Raw genomic sequence first — 17701 nt, 5'->3', positions numbered from 1 at the left:
AATTGAATGTAAATTTTAATTGAAAAAAGATGATTTCATTGCACAGCGTTGCAACAGCAATGCCGATCTCGGAATGTTAAACTCACAAGGGACAGCTCGTAAAGACATTCCCATTTGCGTTGCATCAACTGCTCGCCGAGTATCGTTTTGTTTGCGTTTTGTCATTTTTAGTTTGTAATTTCGTACCATTTACCTAAAAATAAAGCTGGCCGAAGTGGCCGTGCGGTTAAAGGCGCTGCAGTCTGGAACCGCAAGACCGCTACGGTCGCAGGTTCGAATCCTGCCTCGGGCGTGGATGTTTGTGATGTCCTTAGGTTAGTTAGGTTTAACTAGTTCTAAGTTCTAGGGGACTAATGACCTCACCAGTTGAATCCCATAGTGCTCAGAGCCATTTGAACCAACCTAAATATAAACAAAAATTCACTTTGTTTCCATAAATAAATAATTCCTTACACATAAACGATAAAACAATACGCGGTCGGATGTACCCCACGATTTAGCTGTCTGCTTTACCCCACCATGCCATTTTTCATTTAACACACATAGAAACAATTTACACGAAATTTCCAACAAAAATGATACATACACTGAACAGGTCACTAAATGCACTACAAAATCACTTAACGTTTGTTTGCGTAAGATTTATTTTTAATAAGGTAAATCTAGTGATGCAATTTGTACAAAAATTAAATGGTAACAATCGAAAACACACTTGCTGTCTTTTCAGTGTCTAAATGTCAACTGCGGCAAAGATGTCAAGGTGACATTTTCGTTATTTCGAATGCTCTATATGGTAACACTAATGCGAAATTACTCCGCTTTGCCGTTTCTCACAATTAGAGGGCTGTCGAGTTTACCCACCGGTCGGATTTACCCGTTAGGGGTGAGGATTCTCATCCAAATGCCATACTCACCTGCACGTGGTGCACCCTACTGTAAACTGACGAGACTCTGGCCACCGAGTGACTGCCGGGATAAGGAGTCCTCCTCTTCCATGCTAACTGGCTTCTTGGAAGGCGGATGAGCGGGTAGAGATTGGGGCATTAAGATAGCCCTGGGTTGAGAAATCATCCCTAAAAGCGGAAGATGCAATGATGGACAACGGCATGAGACACCAATGGTAGGTGCGACTCTTTGAGCCGTGGTGAAGGAAACTCACCTAGGAGAAAGCTATTCTGATCACAAACTGGGTGGCTCAGAATAGTTGATGGCAGCCCCTCTACTGAGTTCGGGCTCGGATTGACGCTAACCTACCAGCCTTAAATTATAAGATTAAACAAAAAGCCAAACGAAAGTACCGGACTGATCAAAATGTTGACAACTATGGAATGTTTAATGGAATGCTTGGTGTGCGAATCGGAGCTTGGAATATTATATCAATCATGACACGAGGAATGAAGCAGTTGGACACAGTACTAGGCAACTATAAGTGCCTTGTAGCAGCTAGAAAAGAATCCCCCAAGGAATCATGAAGGTTGGAGATCACTACACATTGTTCAACATCAATGAGGAATGGCCAGATTTGACCTCTGGAGTGGGATTTGCTGTTCACAACAAGGTTTTCTCAGCGGTTAGTAAATGGATCCCAATAAATGATCGTATTTGCGCGATGATTCTGAAGGCACCACCATACAAGATTTGCAATGTTAACTGTCATGCACTATCGGAGGACACAGATGATGAGGTAAAGAACAACTTTTACTCTGAGTTGGAGGACACTATTGACATACTATCGCGATATTCGATCCCTTTAGTTCTGGATAATCTCAATGCACAAATTGGGAAAGAAAATGAATATCGTCCCACAATTGGGCCGAATAGTTTAGACCAACGAAAATGGTGTTTTGTTGATAAATTTTGCTGACCTTAGAAGAATGATCATTAGTAGCACCTACTTCCCACTGAAAGAGAGACATAAAGCCACATGGATATCACCAAATGGTAAGACGAAAAACCAGATTGATCATGCATTGGTGGATGGAAGGCATTGTGGATGCATGGAGCAAGTACGAATGTACTCTAGTGCTGATATGAATTCAGATCACTTTTTAGTAGTTTTGAAGATCTGTCTAAAACTCTCTATAAAATGGCAAAGGAAAAGAGAAGGAGTAGTTCGTCATAATAAGGACAACCTTTCAAATTAGCACGTAACACAGCGGTACCAAGATAGAATAACCGGGTCGCTTCTGTCAACAGAGGCCCCGGATAATGTAGAAGGAATACGGACGCATTTGAAGGAAGTGGTTATCGAGAGTGGAAAGGAAGAACTGGGACGACAACTTAACCATGGTTTGATGATGAATGCCAATCGACAAAGGTAGAATGGAGAAGAAATTAGAGTGGTTAAATCACATGATAGAAGATACACAACCAATATGCTCAGAAGTGAGACAACTGACAGACAGGCTTATTACAAGGAAAAAAGGAGAATATGGGAAGAAACTGTTGGTGGCAGTTGAGGAATCGGGGAAAACAGCGCACTCATTTTTCAAGTTGCTTGAGCCAATTATAAACGGCAAACTTTAATCCTAACATACGCAGGAGGGAATGTCGTACACCCTCTGGAACAAGGAAATCAGTTTGGAAAGCATTTCAGAAAATTGCTAAATGTAGAACAAGAATGGGAGTTAAATACAGAGGAAGAGATAAGAGCAATGTAGAGTCACTCAAAAACAATAAAGAGCCAGGTGGTAGTGGCACTAGTGCAGAACTAGTTAGAAACGGAGGGGAAGTTTTACTGGAGACTGTGTCAAAATCTAGTCATCAGAGGAGATCCCGGTTAAATGGAAGAGAGAAACTGTATGGCCATTAGAAAAGGAGATGCTACAGAAGTAGACAATTATCGAGGAATCTCGCTGATTGAGATAGGTGATAAAGTCTTAACCTCCCTGTTATTGTATACTTATATGGATATGGTGTCTCTTGTGGCAATCCAGCCTTGAACTTCTTCTTCTGTGCGGATGCACACATATTCGCCGAACTCTTACGAGACTTGGTAAAAATGTCTTCCACGGGTAATGAGTGTGTTGCGGTGGGACACTAAGAATGTAGAGTGTGTGAACATACAAGGTGAGAATGTGGGTCTCGCGGGAGGCGTGCGCGAGATAGACCCTGCAGTCGCACTTTCATCTGTGCCCTCGGTGGCTCAGATGGATAGAGCGTCTGCCATGTAAGCAGAAGATCCCGGGTTCGAGTCCCGGCCGGTGCACACATTTTCATCTGCCCCGTTGATGTATATCAAAGCCCGTCAGCAGCTGGAGGTATTAATATAATTCTAATTTCCCTGTTACTTAGTAGCCTGAAACCTGCTGTACAAGAGATTATAGGACCATATCAATGAGGATTCAAGGCAGTACGCTCGGCCATAGATAATATTTTTACGCTACGACAGGTAATGGAAAAGTACTGTGAATTTGATAGACAATTACACCTCATATTTATATATTTCCGACAGGCTTATGACAACATTAATCGGACAGTATTACGGAGGATAATGCAGGAGTTGTGCATCACAAGAAAATACAGCAATGTGATTGAAGCATGTTATACAGATACAAGCTGCCAAGAATGGTTTGGAAACAAAATGTCAGAGCGTTTCACTGTTCAACGCGCTTTGAGACAAGGAGATTCTTTGTCCGCAGTGCTATTCAACATTGCATTGGAAAAGGTACGACGTGAAATTGGTAATGACTGGAAGATGGATATGATTTGAACTGACCCAATATTGTCCTTTGCCGATGATTTGGTGATTATGGGAGATTCACTTAATCAGATAGCGTCTGACACCACTAGGTTCACGAAAGAGGCGAGGAAAGTGGGATTAGTTGTCAACGCTGGGAAAAACATATATATGATCGTCTCACGTCGACAGGGTTTCCCTACCACTATCAATCTAGATGGACACAATTTTGAAAGAGTAGAGAAATTTAATTACCTGGGATCGATTATATCCAATAAAAGTGAGGTTGAGAAAGAGATTCAACAGAGAATAGTTACTGGTAATCGTGCCTTCTTTAGTCTCAATAACTTATTTAAGTCACGCTTGGCCTCACAAAACAGCAAGATCAAACTTCACATGTCACTGGTAAAACCAGTTCTGTCATATGGCTGAGAGACGTGGGCGACTTCACAAACACTTTAAGAACGCATTTGTGCATTTGAAAGGAAAGTGCTCAGAAAGATCTATGGGTGTACATTCAACAGAGAAAAGGGAAGATGGAAAAGGAGGCAGAAAGAAGACTTGTACCAACGTTTTGGGAGAGCTGACGTTGGTAGGACCATCAGTGGACGACTACTGTAGTGGTTGGGACATGTCTTACGAGCTGGAGAATCTATCCCCAACCGAGTGTTCAATACACAGCTGACTGGAAGACTTGAGAGGCCGCCGAAGGACTGGGTGGAAATATAGGATGATGAGAATGTTTCAGGAGGTAGAAAGAACAGCATCACTGGGAGATGCAGTGGACAGAAGAAAGTGGAACATCATCTGCCGGATATACCTGCAACTGTGATCATGACAATGCTCCTTCCTGGGTCACTGATTGTGTTCTTGATCTTTGTATAGTGTGTTATTCTGGGTTGTAATATTTCTTTTGCTTTCTGTTATGGGCCTTTATGGCCCGTTATGTACAATCATATATATATATATATATATATATATATATATATATATGTGTGTGTGTGTGTGTGTGTGTGACTGAGGGAGTCTCAGGTTCAGCATAACAGCATGTGGATGGGAGGAGGCTCCATGGACTTACAGAGTCTTGGCAAGACCATAAGTGGAAAACGAGAAGCCTATAGTTACCAGTTTGGGTATTTAGCTGTTATTCAAATTTGAGCAAGTACCACCACATTTCGCGGTAGCTGGTCGCCATAAGATCGGATATACCAGTGAAAACTGAATTTAGGCGTCAATAATGGAATATCGAGGCTTGCGCCATGCCCAAATTAGCATTAAGAAAATATACAAACTCATGCAGTCTGATGATGGAAAACATTATTACCACTGCCCACCGTGAGCTTTAACGCCACCTGGTGGCATTGTGGTCACTTTACGCTGTAGGGCAAGTATGTAAGAGTAGCACACATGAACTGGAAACCTTTCTGACGACAATACGGGTAAAAATTCGGCGAAGCCACTGAGATTAGCGGCTTTGACAAAAGGCGGATTGTTACGGCCTTGCACTCCCAATGGGCATCTTGGAAACTGGACGCGCGATAAGCTGTTCGTGTGCTGTTTGGGTGAGTATCTGTGGAAAGTAATTAACTAACGGCGAAATCAAGACTAAGTGACAAATTGTTGGATGTCCACGCCTCATACAGAACATGGAAGTCGGCGGAGACTTTGGCTGCTCTCCAAATCAGGATCTGACGACAGAATATGAAGCTGGTGCAGACACAAGTGTTTCAGGGTACTATGTTCAGCGCACAGTTTTGAACATAGAACTCTGCTGCAGGCGACTGCTTGTTCTCTTGTCAGTCTATCGAAGTTACCTGCCACGACTGCAGTGGTCACGTAATCACCGAAATTGGAGAGTGGTTCAATGGAAACGTGTGCCCTGCTTGGATGAATCACGTTTGTGGTTACGTTAGGTCAGTGGTATTTTCCAGATATGCCGCCTTTTCAGACGAACAGCTTTTCGAAATTGCGCTGTTCTACAGAGGCACCCAGGTGGGGCGGTATGATGCTATGGGGCACATTCACCTGGACTTCCATGGAGCGTGCAGTAATCCCAGTAATCGCACAACGACAGTTGCGTTTTCGTGCAACTTACGTCTTCAGTTAACTGCTGGATGTATTGTGATCTCAGCCTTCGCTTACAGTTTTTACCCTCTACCGCTACTAGTATTCCGTCGTCGTGTCAGTGTTTATCTGTGGTGTCACCGCCAGACACCACACTTGCTAGGTGGTAGCCTTTAAATCGGCCGCGGTCCGTTAGTATACGTCGGACCCGCCTGTCGCCACTATCAGTGATTGCAGACCGAGCGCCGCCACACGGCAGGTCTAGTCTAGAGAGACTCACTAGCACTCGCCCCAGTTGTACAGCCGACTTTGCTAGCGATGGTTCACTATCTACATACGCTCTCATTTGCGGAGACGACAGTTTAGCATAGCCTTCAGCTACGTCATTTGCTACGACCTAGCAAGGCGCCATATTCAGTTACTATAATCTGAACAGATAATATTGTGAATCATGACCGTCAAGAGCGACGTTCATCATTAATGGATTAAAGTTAAGTAAGAAACTAATTACGTCCGCTTTCTGAATTCTAATCCCTTGTCATGTTCCAGACCTCACGTCAGTATAGTTCTTCCCTCCTCACGCGTGAGCTAAAACGCGTGCATTTCGGCCTCCACTAGTAACACGGTGGTGGCTCTGCTGCCAACACTACATTATCCGTACGTTTCTCTTCTCACCGATTCTGCGGACACCGTCTTGATTCCCTACCTTCTCAGTCCGTTTAGTTTTTAACAATCTTCTGTAGCACCACATATCAAATCCTACTCCGGTTTTCCCTTAGTCAATGTTTCACTGTTACACAATGCTGTGCTCCAAAATCACATTCACAGAAATTTTCTGCTCATATTGGGTTCTACGTTTGATAAATGACTTCTCTTGATCCGGAATGCCTTTTTGACATTGTAATTCTGCCGTTTATGTCGTCCTTTGTTCGTCCGTCATTGTTAATTTTACTGTCTAGGTAGCTGAATTCATTAACTTCGTCTACTTCGTGATCCACAATTCTAAGCTTAAATTTCTCGGTGTTCTCATTTCTGCTATTTCTCTTCACTTTCGTCTTTCGTCGATTTACTCTCCATCCACGTTCTATACTCACTATATTGTAATTCATCTTCACTTTCACTGACGACAGCAGTGTCACCAGCGAATTTGTCACTGAGATCTATTCAGCTTGAATTTTAAACTAACTCATAAACCTTTTCTTGTTTCTATCATTCCTTCCTCGACCTACAGAGTGAACAGAAGGGGCATCAGACTACATTCCTGTCTTATACTGGTTTAAATTTGAATATTTCGTTCTTGATCTTCCTGTCTCATTGTTTCTTCTTTACTCTTGTACATACAGTAAATTACCCAGGTTTGTCTTTAGCTTACTTTCCTTTTTTTAACTTGCCCCTTTTTACATTGTAGATCGTTTCTCTGGGGTCGAAGAATTCTACGAACGTGTCTCCTCGATTTGACTTCAGCCTTGATTCCATTATCAACAACAACGCCAGAACTGCCGCTCTGACGCTTTTCCCAAAGTCTCAATTTGCTTTTCCATTCTACTGTATATTATTCTTGGACACATGAGCTGTTAAGTATAATTATGCGTCAATTCAAGCACTTGTTGGCTCTTTCTATCTTCGGAATTGTGTGGATGATGTTTATCCGGAAGTCTGATGGTACATGTATATCGCCAATCTCACAAATTCCACACACCAATGGGAATAAGCGTTTAGTTGCCACTTGCATCATTGATCTTAGGAATTTCTATGGAGTGTTATCTATTGCTTCTGCCTTCCTGCTCTTAAGTCGTACAAAGTTGTCTACTACGTGAATATTACTGAGGAACACGTGCATCCCGTCATGCATGATGTCTTTCCTGGCGAAGGTGATATCTCCTAGTAGTATAACTATTTGTATCATAAAGTCAGCATGATACAACTGTGATCTGTGGAGCATGATAATGAACTTACAAAGCCAAAAAGATTGCCTTATCTGAGCCCAATGGAACACCTATTGGACGTAACTGGGCACCAGTTCCACACACAAACCGCCGGCCAATAATTATTGGAACTGGGTGTCCTGTGTGTATAATCTGGTGTCATAACCTCCTTAAACATACCAACGACACACACACACACACACACACACACACACACACACACACACACACACACAAAGAGAGAGATAGAGTGAGGGAGGGAGGGAGGGAGGGAGGGAGGGAGGGAGGGAGAGAGAGAGGGAGAGAGAGTGGGAGTTCTTGGGGGAACGGGTTAAGGGAGAGGGAGGATGAATTTCTGCTGCTGCACTCTGGATATGACGTCAGCCCAGTGCGCAAGAGTGAATAATGGATGTTCTGGGCGGGAAGCTTGCAGCTGTCCGACGGAAACAGCGAGGCGGGTGGTGACGTTTCGTGTCACGGAGGGTAGGTCTGAGGAACGCCGCTACATCTACGTGCACCTTCACCCTACTCAGCGCTTCACACTTGAAACGGTCTACGTAACACATCTTCGAGATGTGAACGATTAATCCTACTTAATGACTCAAAACACTTGCCGCCTTAGTATCCAACATTTTGATTCTAATTTAACTGTAAACTTCGGGATTTACATTTATTTATTCTCCTTTGACTTGTCTTTGAAAAGTCTGTGAATCAAAATCGATAACACAGAAGCCGCATTGAAAACAAAATGGATCAATTTGGAACATCAAATGGTTGAAATGGCTCTGAGCACTAAGGGACGTAACATCTGAGGTCGTCAGTCCCCTAGAACTTACAACTACTTAAACCTAACTAACCTAAGTAAATCACACACATCCATGCCTGAGGCAGGATTCGAACCAGCGACCGTAGCTGTCGCGCGGTTCCGGACTGAGCGCCTAGAACCGCTCGGCCACCGCGGCAGGCTTTGGAACGTCGTGAAGTAAATTTTAAACAGAGACACAGACACTGTCTAGTAGCACATTGCACTTCTTTCACTCTGACGACGTGGAAAGGCGTCTCAGGTTGAAACTAACGAATGGGAAGAAATTACGTGTGGTGTCCCACAAGGATCCATCTTAGGGCCATTGCTTTTTCTTGTGTACATTAATGATCTCTTATCAGTTACACTGCCAGAAGCAGAGTTCGTTTTGTTTGCAGATGACACAAGTATTGCAATAAATAGTATGTCGAGTGTAGTTCTAGAAAGATCTGCTAATGATATTTTCATGGATATTAATAAATGGTTTAAAACCAACTCACGGTCATTAAACTTCGAAAAGACTCACTATATGCAATTCAGAACCTGCAAGAGATTTCCACCCAGCATATGCATAAAGTACGAAGAAGAGCAGATAGAAGAGGTTGACAGTCTTAAATTCCTGGGATTACAACTTGATAATAAATTCAGTTGGAAGGAGCACACCACAGAACTGCACAAACGCCTTAACAAAACTGTATTTGCAATTCGAGTGTTAGCAGACATAGGCGACAAAAAAGTGAAACAGCTTGCATACTTTGCCTACTTTCATTCCATATTGTCATACGGTATAATATTTTGGGGTAACTCTTCAAGTCAAACAAAAGTTTTCAGAGTCCAAAAGCGGGTAATACGTATTATTTGTGGAGTAAACTCACGGGCGTCTTGTAGAAACCTCTTCAAAGAACTGGGTATACTAACTACTGCCTCTCAGTACATTTACTCCTTAATGAAATTTGTCCTAAATAATATATCTCTTTTTCCAACAAACAGCTCAGTTGATACATACAATACCAGGAACTAAAATGATCTGCACAAGGACTTAAAAGCACTTACTTTAGTTCAAAAAGGGGTCCACTACTCAGGAACACTCATCTTCAATAATTTGCCAGCATACATAAAAAATTTAGTTACAAATAAGGATCAGTTTAAACGGAGCCTGAAAGACTAACCAGTGGCCAACTCCTTCTACTCCATTGACGAATTTTTTAATAGAAACAAATGATGTGTTGTATATATTCATACTATTAGTATTGTTATTTCAGCTTTAAAAAAAAAGTGACATGTTCCACATCCACGAGGATCTCCTCAACACGGATCTATGGAACAAAAACTAATCTAATCTAATTTAAATTACCTGAAACATTGTGGCGCCCTCCTCAATCGCAACGGCTAAGCCATAAGCGATATATGTACATAGGTCGGAGCTAGTATCAAGGCTCACACAGCTACTTCGATGGAATTCTAGACGTGATCAAAGGGAGTGAGGACGAATAATAGGGATACTGATTTAACAATTTATGCTAATATTTCAAAGCGAAGTTAATATGCACTATTCTTCAAGAAGCATTGTGTAACGGTGGCTAGATACACCAGGTTCTATCTGAAAGGGACCAACTGTGGCGCGGTATGTATGTTACGTTAGTGGCGGCCTTCGTGCCACCGTTTCATCGGATTCAATTCAAATTTGATCAATAGATAAGGAAAATTCGTTCTACAAGACCCTGCGAAGTACAATCAGCAAGGACGCAACGGACTGGTATGAAGGATTCAGGGGAGGTAGAAGAAAGTGAAGGGTTTGGGTGCTCAACAATAGGGAAGGCCATGCCCCATCCAAAAATAGAAACATATTTGGGTGCACACCATAATAATGCAACCGAATTACTGTACCCGGTACTGCGGTCGGCATGTGTCTGTGACGTGCCCAACTTTGTTCGTTATTGTATACCCCATCGAATAAAGAGGTTTGCTTCATCGACTGGTTTTGCAAATCTTGCAATTTTCATTTTCTCTTATAGTGAGAGTATCCTATCTGTAATACGAAGGAAGGTGTCTGGTGAACTATGTTCAAGGTGCCTTTTCTCTTTTGCTATTATCATTATTATTAGTATTACTATTATGAGGTGCTGCTGAACTTTATGTATGTTTTGTAATCTTTCTGCTACTTGGATATCACTTTTATCAAGTTGAGATAGGTAAGTATTTGACTCAGAGAATGTCAGACAGTTTTATACGAATCGTATAAATAGACTTGCGTGCGGACTAAAGAAATATCTGGCTCAGTTCAGTTACATTTTCTAAGCAGGTAGGCGGTATCATTCTGTATAGTTTTGGACTTTTAACAAGGAAACGAGTGGTGTTTCGTAGTACTCCATCGTTCATACGACACTGAGAATGCTCACACCAGAATGTCGGGGATTCATTCGGACAAGTCTATGTGGATTACTGTGGACTGTTACAGTGGTGAAATATTTATAGACGGATTTCTTGAATACGTCAGTGTCCTTATCGAGCAGGTATGTCAATAGAGAAAGCACCGATTTAGAGATGCGCTGGCATCGTCCTAATATACCAGTATAGCAATGACAAATGTGTAAGTATATGTTGTCAGAGTGCTTTAATCGAAGTATCCGTTCCCCCCCAATCTCTGATCTGTAATTTTCGACAAAGACTGTTAAAGTTCTGTAGCCTCCATTTCTCTTGAATATCTACAAGAATCTATTAAAATCGTAAACGAGTGTTATATTAATCACTTCTCTCTCATTTTATACGCCTAGGAAGCGGGGCAGGTTGTTGCTAGTACTTACCCTGACCGTCCCATTCCACTCACTATGCCTGTTGCTACAAATACGAAGTAGTCCGCGCAACAAAGTACTAACCTCCGATTTCCCAAGGATTAATCTGATCACATAGCTCTTACTTTTTCGAGCCATCTGCCGGTAACAAATATTTCAATTTGTGCCGTAAAAATGCCTACTAGAGAAATTGTTTTGTCCTACTACAGTTATATTCTTGTCTTAGAATGTAACCAACGTGTTGTTGTGGTTGTCAGTATCTAGGCTAGTTTGATGCAGCTCTCCATGCTACTCTATTCTCTGCAAACCTCTTCATCTCTGAGTACCTACATAGAACCTACATCGTCCTGAGTTTGCTTACTGTGTTTATCTCCCGGTATCCCTCTACGATTTTTAACTCACAGTTCTATTTCCAACACTAAACTGGTGATCCCTAGATGTCTCGGAATGCTTCGTATCAACCGATGCCTTCTTTTAGTAAAGTAGAGCGATAAATTTCTTATCTGCTCAATTCCGTTCAGTAGCCTCTCATTAGGTACAAGATATAAGCATCTAATCTTCAGCATTCCTCTGTAGGAACACATTTCGAAGCCTTTGTTTTCTTCTTATCTAGACTACTTATCGTTCATATTCCACTTCTATACATGGCAACACTTCAAATACCTTCAGAAAAGACTTCCTGACACTTAATATTGCATATTAAAAAATTTATATTTTTTAGAAACGCTTTTCTTTCATTGCTGGTCTACGTTTTCTATTCTCTCTACTTTCGCCATCATTAATTATCTTGCTGCCCAAACAGCGAACTTCATCTACCACTTTTAGTGTCTCCTTTGCTAATCTAATTTCCTCAGTCTCACCTGATTTAATCTGACCTCTTTCCATTAGCCTTGTTTTACTTTCGTTGATGCCCAACTTACAACCTTATTTCATGACGCGGTCTATTCCATTAAACTGCCCTACCATGTCATTCTCTATCTCTGACAGAAATACGGTGTCATCGGCAGACAACATTTTTATTTCTCTTCATCTAACTTTAATTTCTACTCCAAAATTGTCTTTGCTTTCCCTTACTGCTTGTTCAAAGTACAGATTAAATAACACTGGGAATAGGCTACTACACTGTATCACTCCCCTAACCAAAAAATCCGCGAATTAATTCCAAATGGCTCACTCGTGCGTTCGTGCTTTCTCCACCGACCTCTTCACATGTTAACTATACGTCGAATATTTTCGTTTGAATGTCGCTTCCCCACTGTGAGACGTATACCCTCATCAGTGAGAGGACAGCTTTCAGATTACTGTTTAAGATTGAAAAACAGACATACTGGCTTCTTTCGAACTGGTGACCCTCGGGTTCAAATACAATAGTGTAGCCTGCAGGCTTGGTTAGCATCTGCATTTATGTTTAAGCACGCAATTCTTGAGGTCCACCATCTGCACGTCAGTCATCCAACCGGGGAGACGGGACCAACAGCTTAATGTGGAATGCGAACAAGATGTCGTTCCAGACGACTCCTCTCACGATTGGGAGGTGTATAATTGCAGACTGAAAAATGTCCGTAGTCCAAACGCGACACTATCCCTGCGCAAGCGCACAATAAATCACTGAATCACCGGGCCCGACTCCTGTTTAATGAAAACAAGCTGCGTGATAAAGATATCTGCATACACCCTCCAATTATTAACACCTTTTCCAGGTGAGCGGGAAACAAATCCTCCTTGAGGCATCATGGCTTTTCCCTTCAACATTTTTGAAGCATAATTTTGCAGTTTTTTTTTCTCGTAGTCAGACTTCTCTATTTGATCATCTCGAATGCCCTACGAGCGAGGTGGTGCAATGGTTAAGAGACATCCGGGAGAAAGACGGTTCAAATCCGCGTCCGACCATCCATATTCCAGTTTTCTTTGGCTTCCCTGAATCTCTCCAGGCAAGTACCAGTATGGTTCCTTGGAAAGGGCACTGTCGATATCCTTTGCCATCCTCGAAAAACTCTAAGCTTGTACTCCATCTCCAATGACCTCGACGTGAATGGGATGTTAAACCACAATCTTTGTCACCTCCGTCCAATGATCGAGACATCCGCGAGACGTTAGAAGGATTCTTTCATTCCAGTCCATGTCCAGATGATTTAGCTTATGTATTTTCGGATATAACTGGTTCTATGAACAGCAGCTACCACACATCTATCGCTTTCTAATTACAGCGTTGTTTTCACAGAAATACCATTGCTTAACTGGGCATGTGCGAAACTTGTGACACATACAAGTTTAGATTGATTTTCATGATAGAAGGCCTAGTACTGTCACAAAATACAATGTTTACGGGGACTAGTACGTAAATAAGCGTCAAAAAAATCGATTTTTTATTTTTTTATTAGAAATCTCTCTCTGATTTTCTTAACAACACAAAATTTACTTCGAGGAAATTGTACCGAAGACAGCCCCGAAATTAAAGGTATTTAAAGTGTCTGCGCACATAACTACACTGCCATGTCATTTAGACAGATCTATTGACAACATCATTTTGCTGTCACTTATTTTCTTTTATTACATTTTAGTTCAAATGGTTCAAATGGCTCCGAGCACTATTGGACTTAACATCTGAGGTCATCAGTCCCCTAGAACTTAGAACTACTTAAACCTAACTAACCTAAGGACATCACACACATCCATGCCCTAGGCAGGATTCGAACCTGCGACCGTAACAGTCCCGCTGTTCCGGACTGAGCGCCTAGAACCGCTAGACCACCGCGGCCGGCTTACATTTTAGTCTTTAATGTCTTAGTGAACCATGCCATTCAGACAGCTCTGTTAAAAACATAATTTTGTTTTCACTTTAATGTGTTACTGACACAGGACTACTGGAGAAGTAATTATATGGAAGGAGCCAAATACCAGATGAGTATTTTAACAGTTGTATATGGGAACGGATACGAAAAACTGTTCTTGTGGGACTAAATACTTTAAAAATGTATGTGCTGAATGCTCTGCTATGTTTCAGTGATGGTGGAATGTCCTGCTTCAAGGTCATAGAATTAATGGGAGTGCCTAGTGGACTGCATAAACAAAGAACTTTAATTGCCATTGATCGCAGGGGACTCTCAGAATCAGAGAAATCGGTATTGTAAGCCAAAAAAGAAACAAACGAAGCAGAAGTAGTTTGAAAAAGAAAATGGAGGGACAACAATATCAGAACCAAGATAAATATGGGCATGGGATGCATAATTGATATACAGGGTAGGCAGAAAAACAAGTCTTAAGTTTACCTTGAATTTCACAGTTCACTTTTTTGGCGTTCTGGTACACATTTGCTAAAAACTATTCAACATAGAGGACTGAAGTTTTGTATACTGTCTTTAAACACACTTAACGAAAATGTACGCTGTTCTTATGACGTCAATTTTAAAATTAAAGACATTTTTAAAGGAAATGTATCAGTTAATTACTATTCTTGATAGACATCATAAAAATTTTTGAAACATAATTTATGACTGCAGTATATTTACGCGTCTACTTTAAAGATAATAGTGTAAAGAACTTCCGAAAATAAATGAAGCTTCTACTTCGTTTTTATTTTGAGATGTGTGTACCAATGTTGTACATAAATAATTAACATGCTTTGTTTCACTCGAAACACAAAAAATTCACAAAATGTGAGAGACCAAAAGCCGTGGTTCATACATCAAAATTTTCCCAAAATATCTGTAAAAAAATGATAAGCATTACATGGTTTCACAACTCTTTCTCGTTGAATTATACTGGTACAATTTAGAATACTGACAATTTTTCAATATTTCTCCCTGTGTCCACGAAATAATCCCCTTCGAGTGGCAACTACAAGAAGTTCCCAATCTCACATGACATATACGACAGGATGGCACGGCTAGCCGTCTTCAGGATCCCAGCACTGCGGTGTCACCGTACTGCCACCGGATCTCACGGCAGCGCGAGATTGCTGGGCAAACAGCTCTACCCGCACAAACTCCTCCTCTGCCCCCTGCCACTCTCCCTCCCTCTCCCTCCCTCCCTCTCTCCCTTCCTCTCTCTCTCTCTCTCTCTCTCTCTCTCTCTGACACACACACACACACACACACACACACACACACACACACACACACACACACACTTGTTCGTCTCCCACCTCCCACGGCTTTCTTTAGACCAACGGGGTCTCTGAGCGTGTGAAGGAAAGTGCGAAGTGGCGCTACAGATTTAATAACTCTGCACTCATTCGTATGAGACTGCAAAGTGCGCGCCCTAGTTTCTGTGTGCGCTCAGTCTCCTACGTGAAAATACGCTCCACACAAACGATGTTACATAGCGCGTGCGGAGACTTTAGAAGCAACGTTATTTTAACATCAGTCTCAAAATATGTCTCTGTGTCGCGGTACCTGTACTACTTCTGTGTAGCATTTTACGCGTGGCCGAATATCGTTACACAGGGAATTTACAGATATTGTAAGCGTTAAAAGCGTTGTGGGGCAGTTGTAAGAGTTGAGGTGCATGAAAACGATTCAGTGGTTAGAAGGGAGAGGGACAGTCTCGCAGCCTATCATCTATGTTGTTCAAGCCATATATTGAGGAAGCAGTAAAGGAAACCAAAGAAAAATATGGAGTAACAACTTCGAGGTTTACCGATGACATTGTAATTCTGGCAGAGGCAACGAAGGACTTGAAAAAGCACATGAACAGAATGAACAGCGTCTTGAAAGGAGGATATAAGATGAACATCAACACAACCAAAAGAAGGACAATGAAACGTAGTCGATTTTTATCAGGTGATGCTGAGGAAATTAAATTAGGAAACCAGACACTAAAAAAGACGTAGGTGAGTTCTGCTAATTGGACAGCAAAGTAGCCCTTGATGACCAAAGTAGAGATAATACAAAATGTAAACTAACAATGGTAAGAAAAGCGCTCCTGATGAAGAGGAAGTTATTGACGTCTATCACAGATTTATGTGTTAGAAGTCTTTTCTGAAGGTACTTCTCTGGAGTGTATCATGTTGTCCTCTTGCTGATAAACATTATGTTTTGGGCGATATCTACAGTCTTTTCGTCGTGAGAGAAAGTTTCCAGCCGTTCTCTGCGACGCTGGCTGACTTTTGAGACACCTGCGAGTTGAATAGCAAATACGATAGTTCGAATAAAATTAGCTGGGTGGTAGGAATACTACAATTCATCTACTTTTATGTATCGAGATGGTTTGAGGCAGAGCGTTAGCTTGTTTTGAAAAGAATTAAAGATTTCAGAATGCCTTTGTGCAAGGAGCCATCCATGAAATAGCATGAAAAATAGCATGAAATGGATTAAGGAAGCCACGGGAACCGTAACCGACATAGTCTGTTGTAGATTTGAAGTCTGTCTCTTCCGACTGCACTTTCATAAATAGTTGAGGTGACGTGTCAATATAAATACAGATAACTGCGAACATTCACTTACGAAACGTTTGTCTATGTCCATTGATATCTTTTGGAACCCTTTCAAAGTCATTGTAAGATGAAGTAATCGTATAGTATGATACTGCAACACACTATTTCAGTAACGTCTATATAATGACCTGTCCACTGAACGGACCTTCGTCATAATCCTGAAGAAAGTGTCTTTGAATTTGATGTTCACTTCTTACTTAGCTGCCTTTCTTGATGCTGGCCGCCTTGTCTTCTTTTCGAGGTACTACTATTTCGAGGTTTGTCGAGTTGATGGTTTGTTAAATATCTATCAACATAATTTCTTCACTGAATATTCTGCATTCATAAATTCGTAGATAACTGGTTCAAAAAATGTGTGTCACAAAACGTTCCACAGTATTCTTCTTTCTGCAAATAAACTTTACTATTTCATCAAAAGGTTTAACAAAATTTCATCCACCGCTCTTCCAAAAAAATTGAAGTAAAAATATAACATCTGGGGCAAAGATGTTCGAATCTTGCACACCATTTTAAAAAATATAGCATACGTTCGTAAAACAGAGTTAAGGATTTTCATATTAAAACTTCAAAAATCACACTTATTACGTAAAATATAAACAGCTACGCTTAAAATAATAGTTTTTGATCAGCATAATTTTGTACGAACTTTTATCCTTATAAAATAAATTATCGATACTCATTTGCATAGATGTCTTCAGAATGTGTATCCGATTGGTTACATCAGCGTAAGCAGAAGGTAAATAGTCCTCTTTGTAGTGTGATGCTGGACAAAGTATGTTGCTTTTTGTGGAAGTAGGCGCGGTTACGGTTGAGATGTACAGAGACGATATAGAAACACCCAACTTTGTGGAGAAATATCACAAATTTGCTAAGAAGGATAAAAAGAATTCTATAATATTTGACTAACGATGCAGCACTGTGCAAGTAGGTATCATATTTTGGTGATGGAGAGGAAATTCAGAAAAACTTTTGTCATATCTGCAATGTATAAAACTGATTGCAAAT

General features: G+C 41.2%; 1 non-coding gene across 1 annotated transcript; it reads left to right on the top strand.

The window, feature by feature from the left end:
- Positions 1-3133: 3133 nt before the first annotated feature.
- Trnat-ugu (transfer RNA threonine (anticodon UGU)) lies at positions 3134-3208 on the top strand. The gene has a single exon. It is a non-coding gene; the product is annotated as a tRNA-Thr (tRNA).
- The last annotated feature ends 14493 nt before the right edge of the window (positions 3209-17701 follow it).

Source organism: Schistocerca serialis, chromosome 5 (assembly GCF_023864345.2).
Source record: "Schistocerca serialis cubense isolate TAMUIC-IGC-003099 chromosome 5, iqSchSeri2.2, whole genome shotgun sequence".
Lineage (NCBI taxonomy): Eukaryota > Metazoa > Arthropoda > Insecta > Orthoptera > Acrididae > Schistocerca > Schistocerca serialis.
The sequence above is the reverse complement of the archived record's forward strand: the minus strand, read 5'-3'. Positions and strand labels throughout refer to the sequence as shown.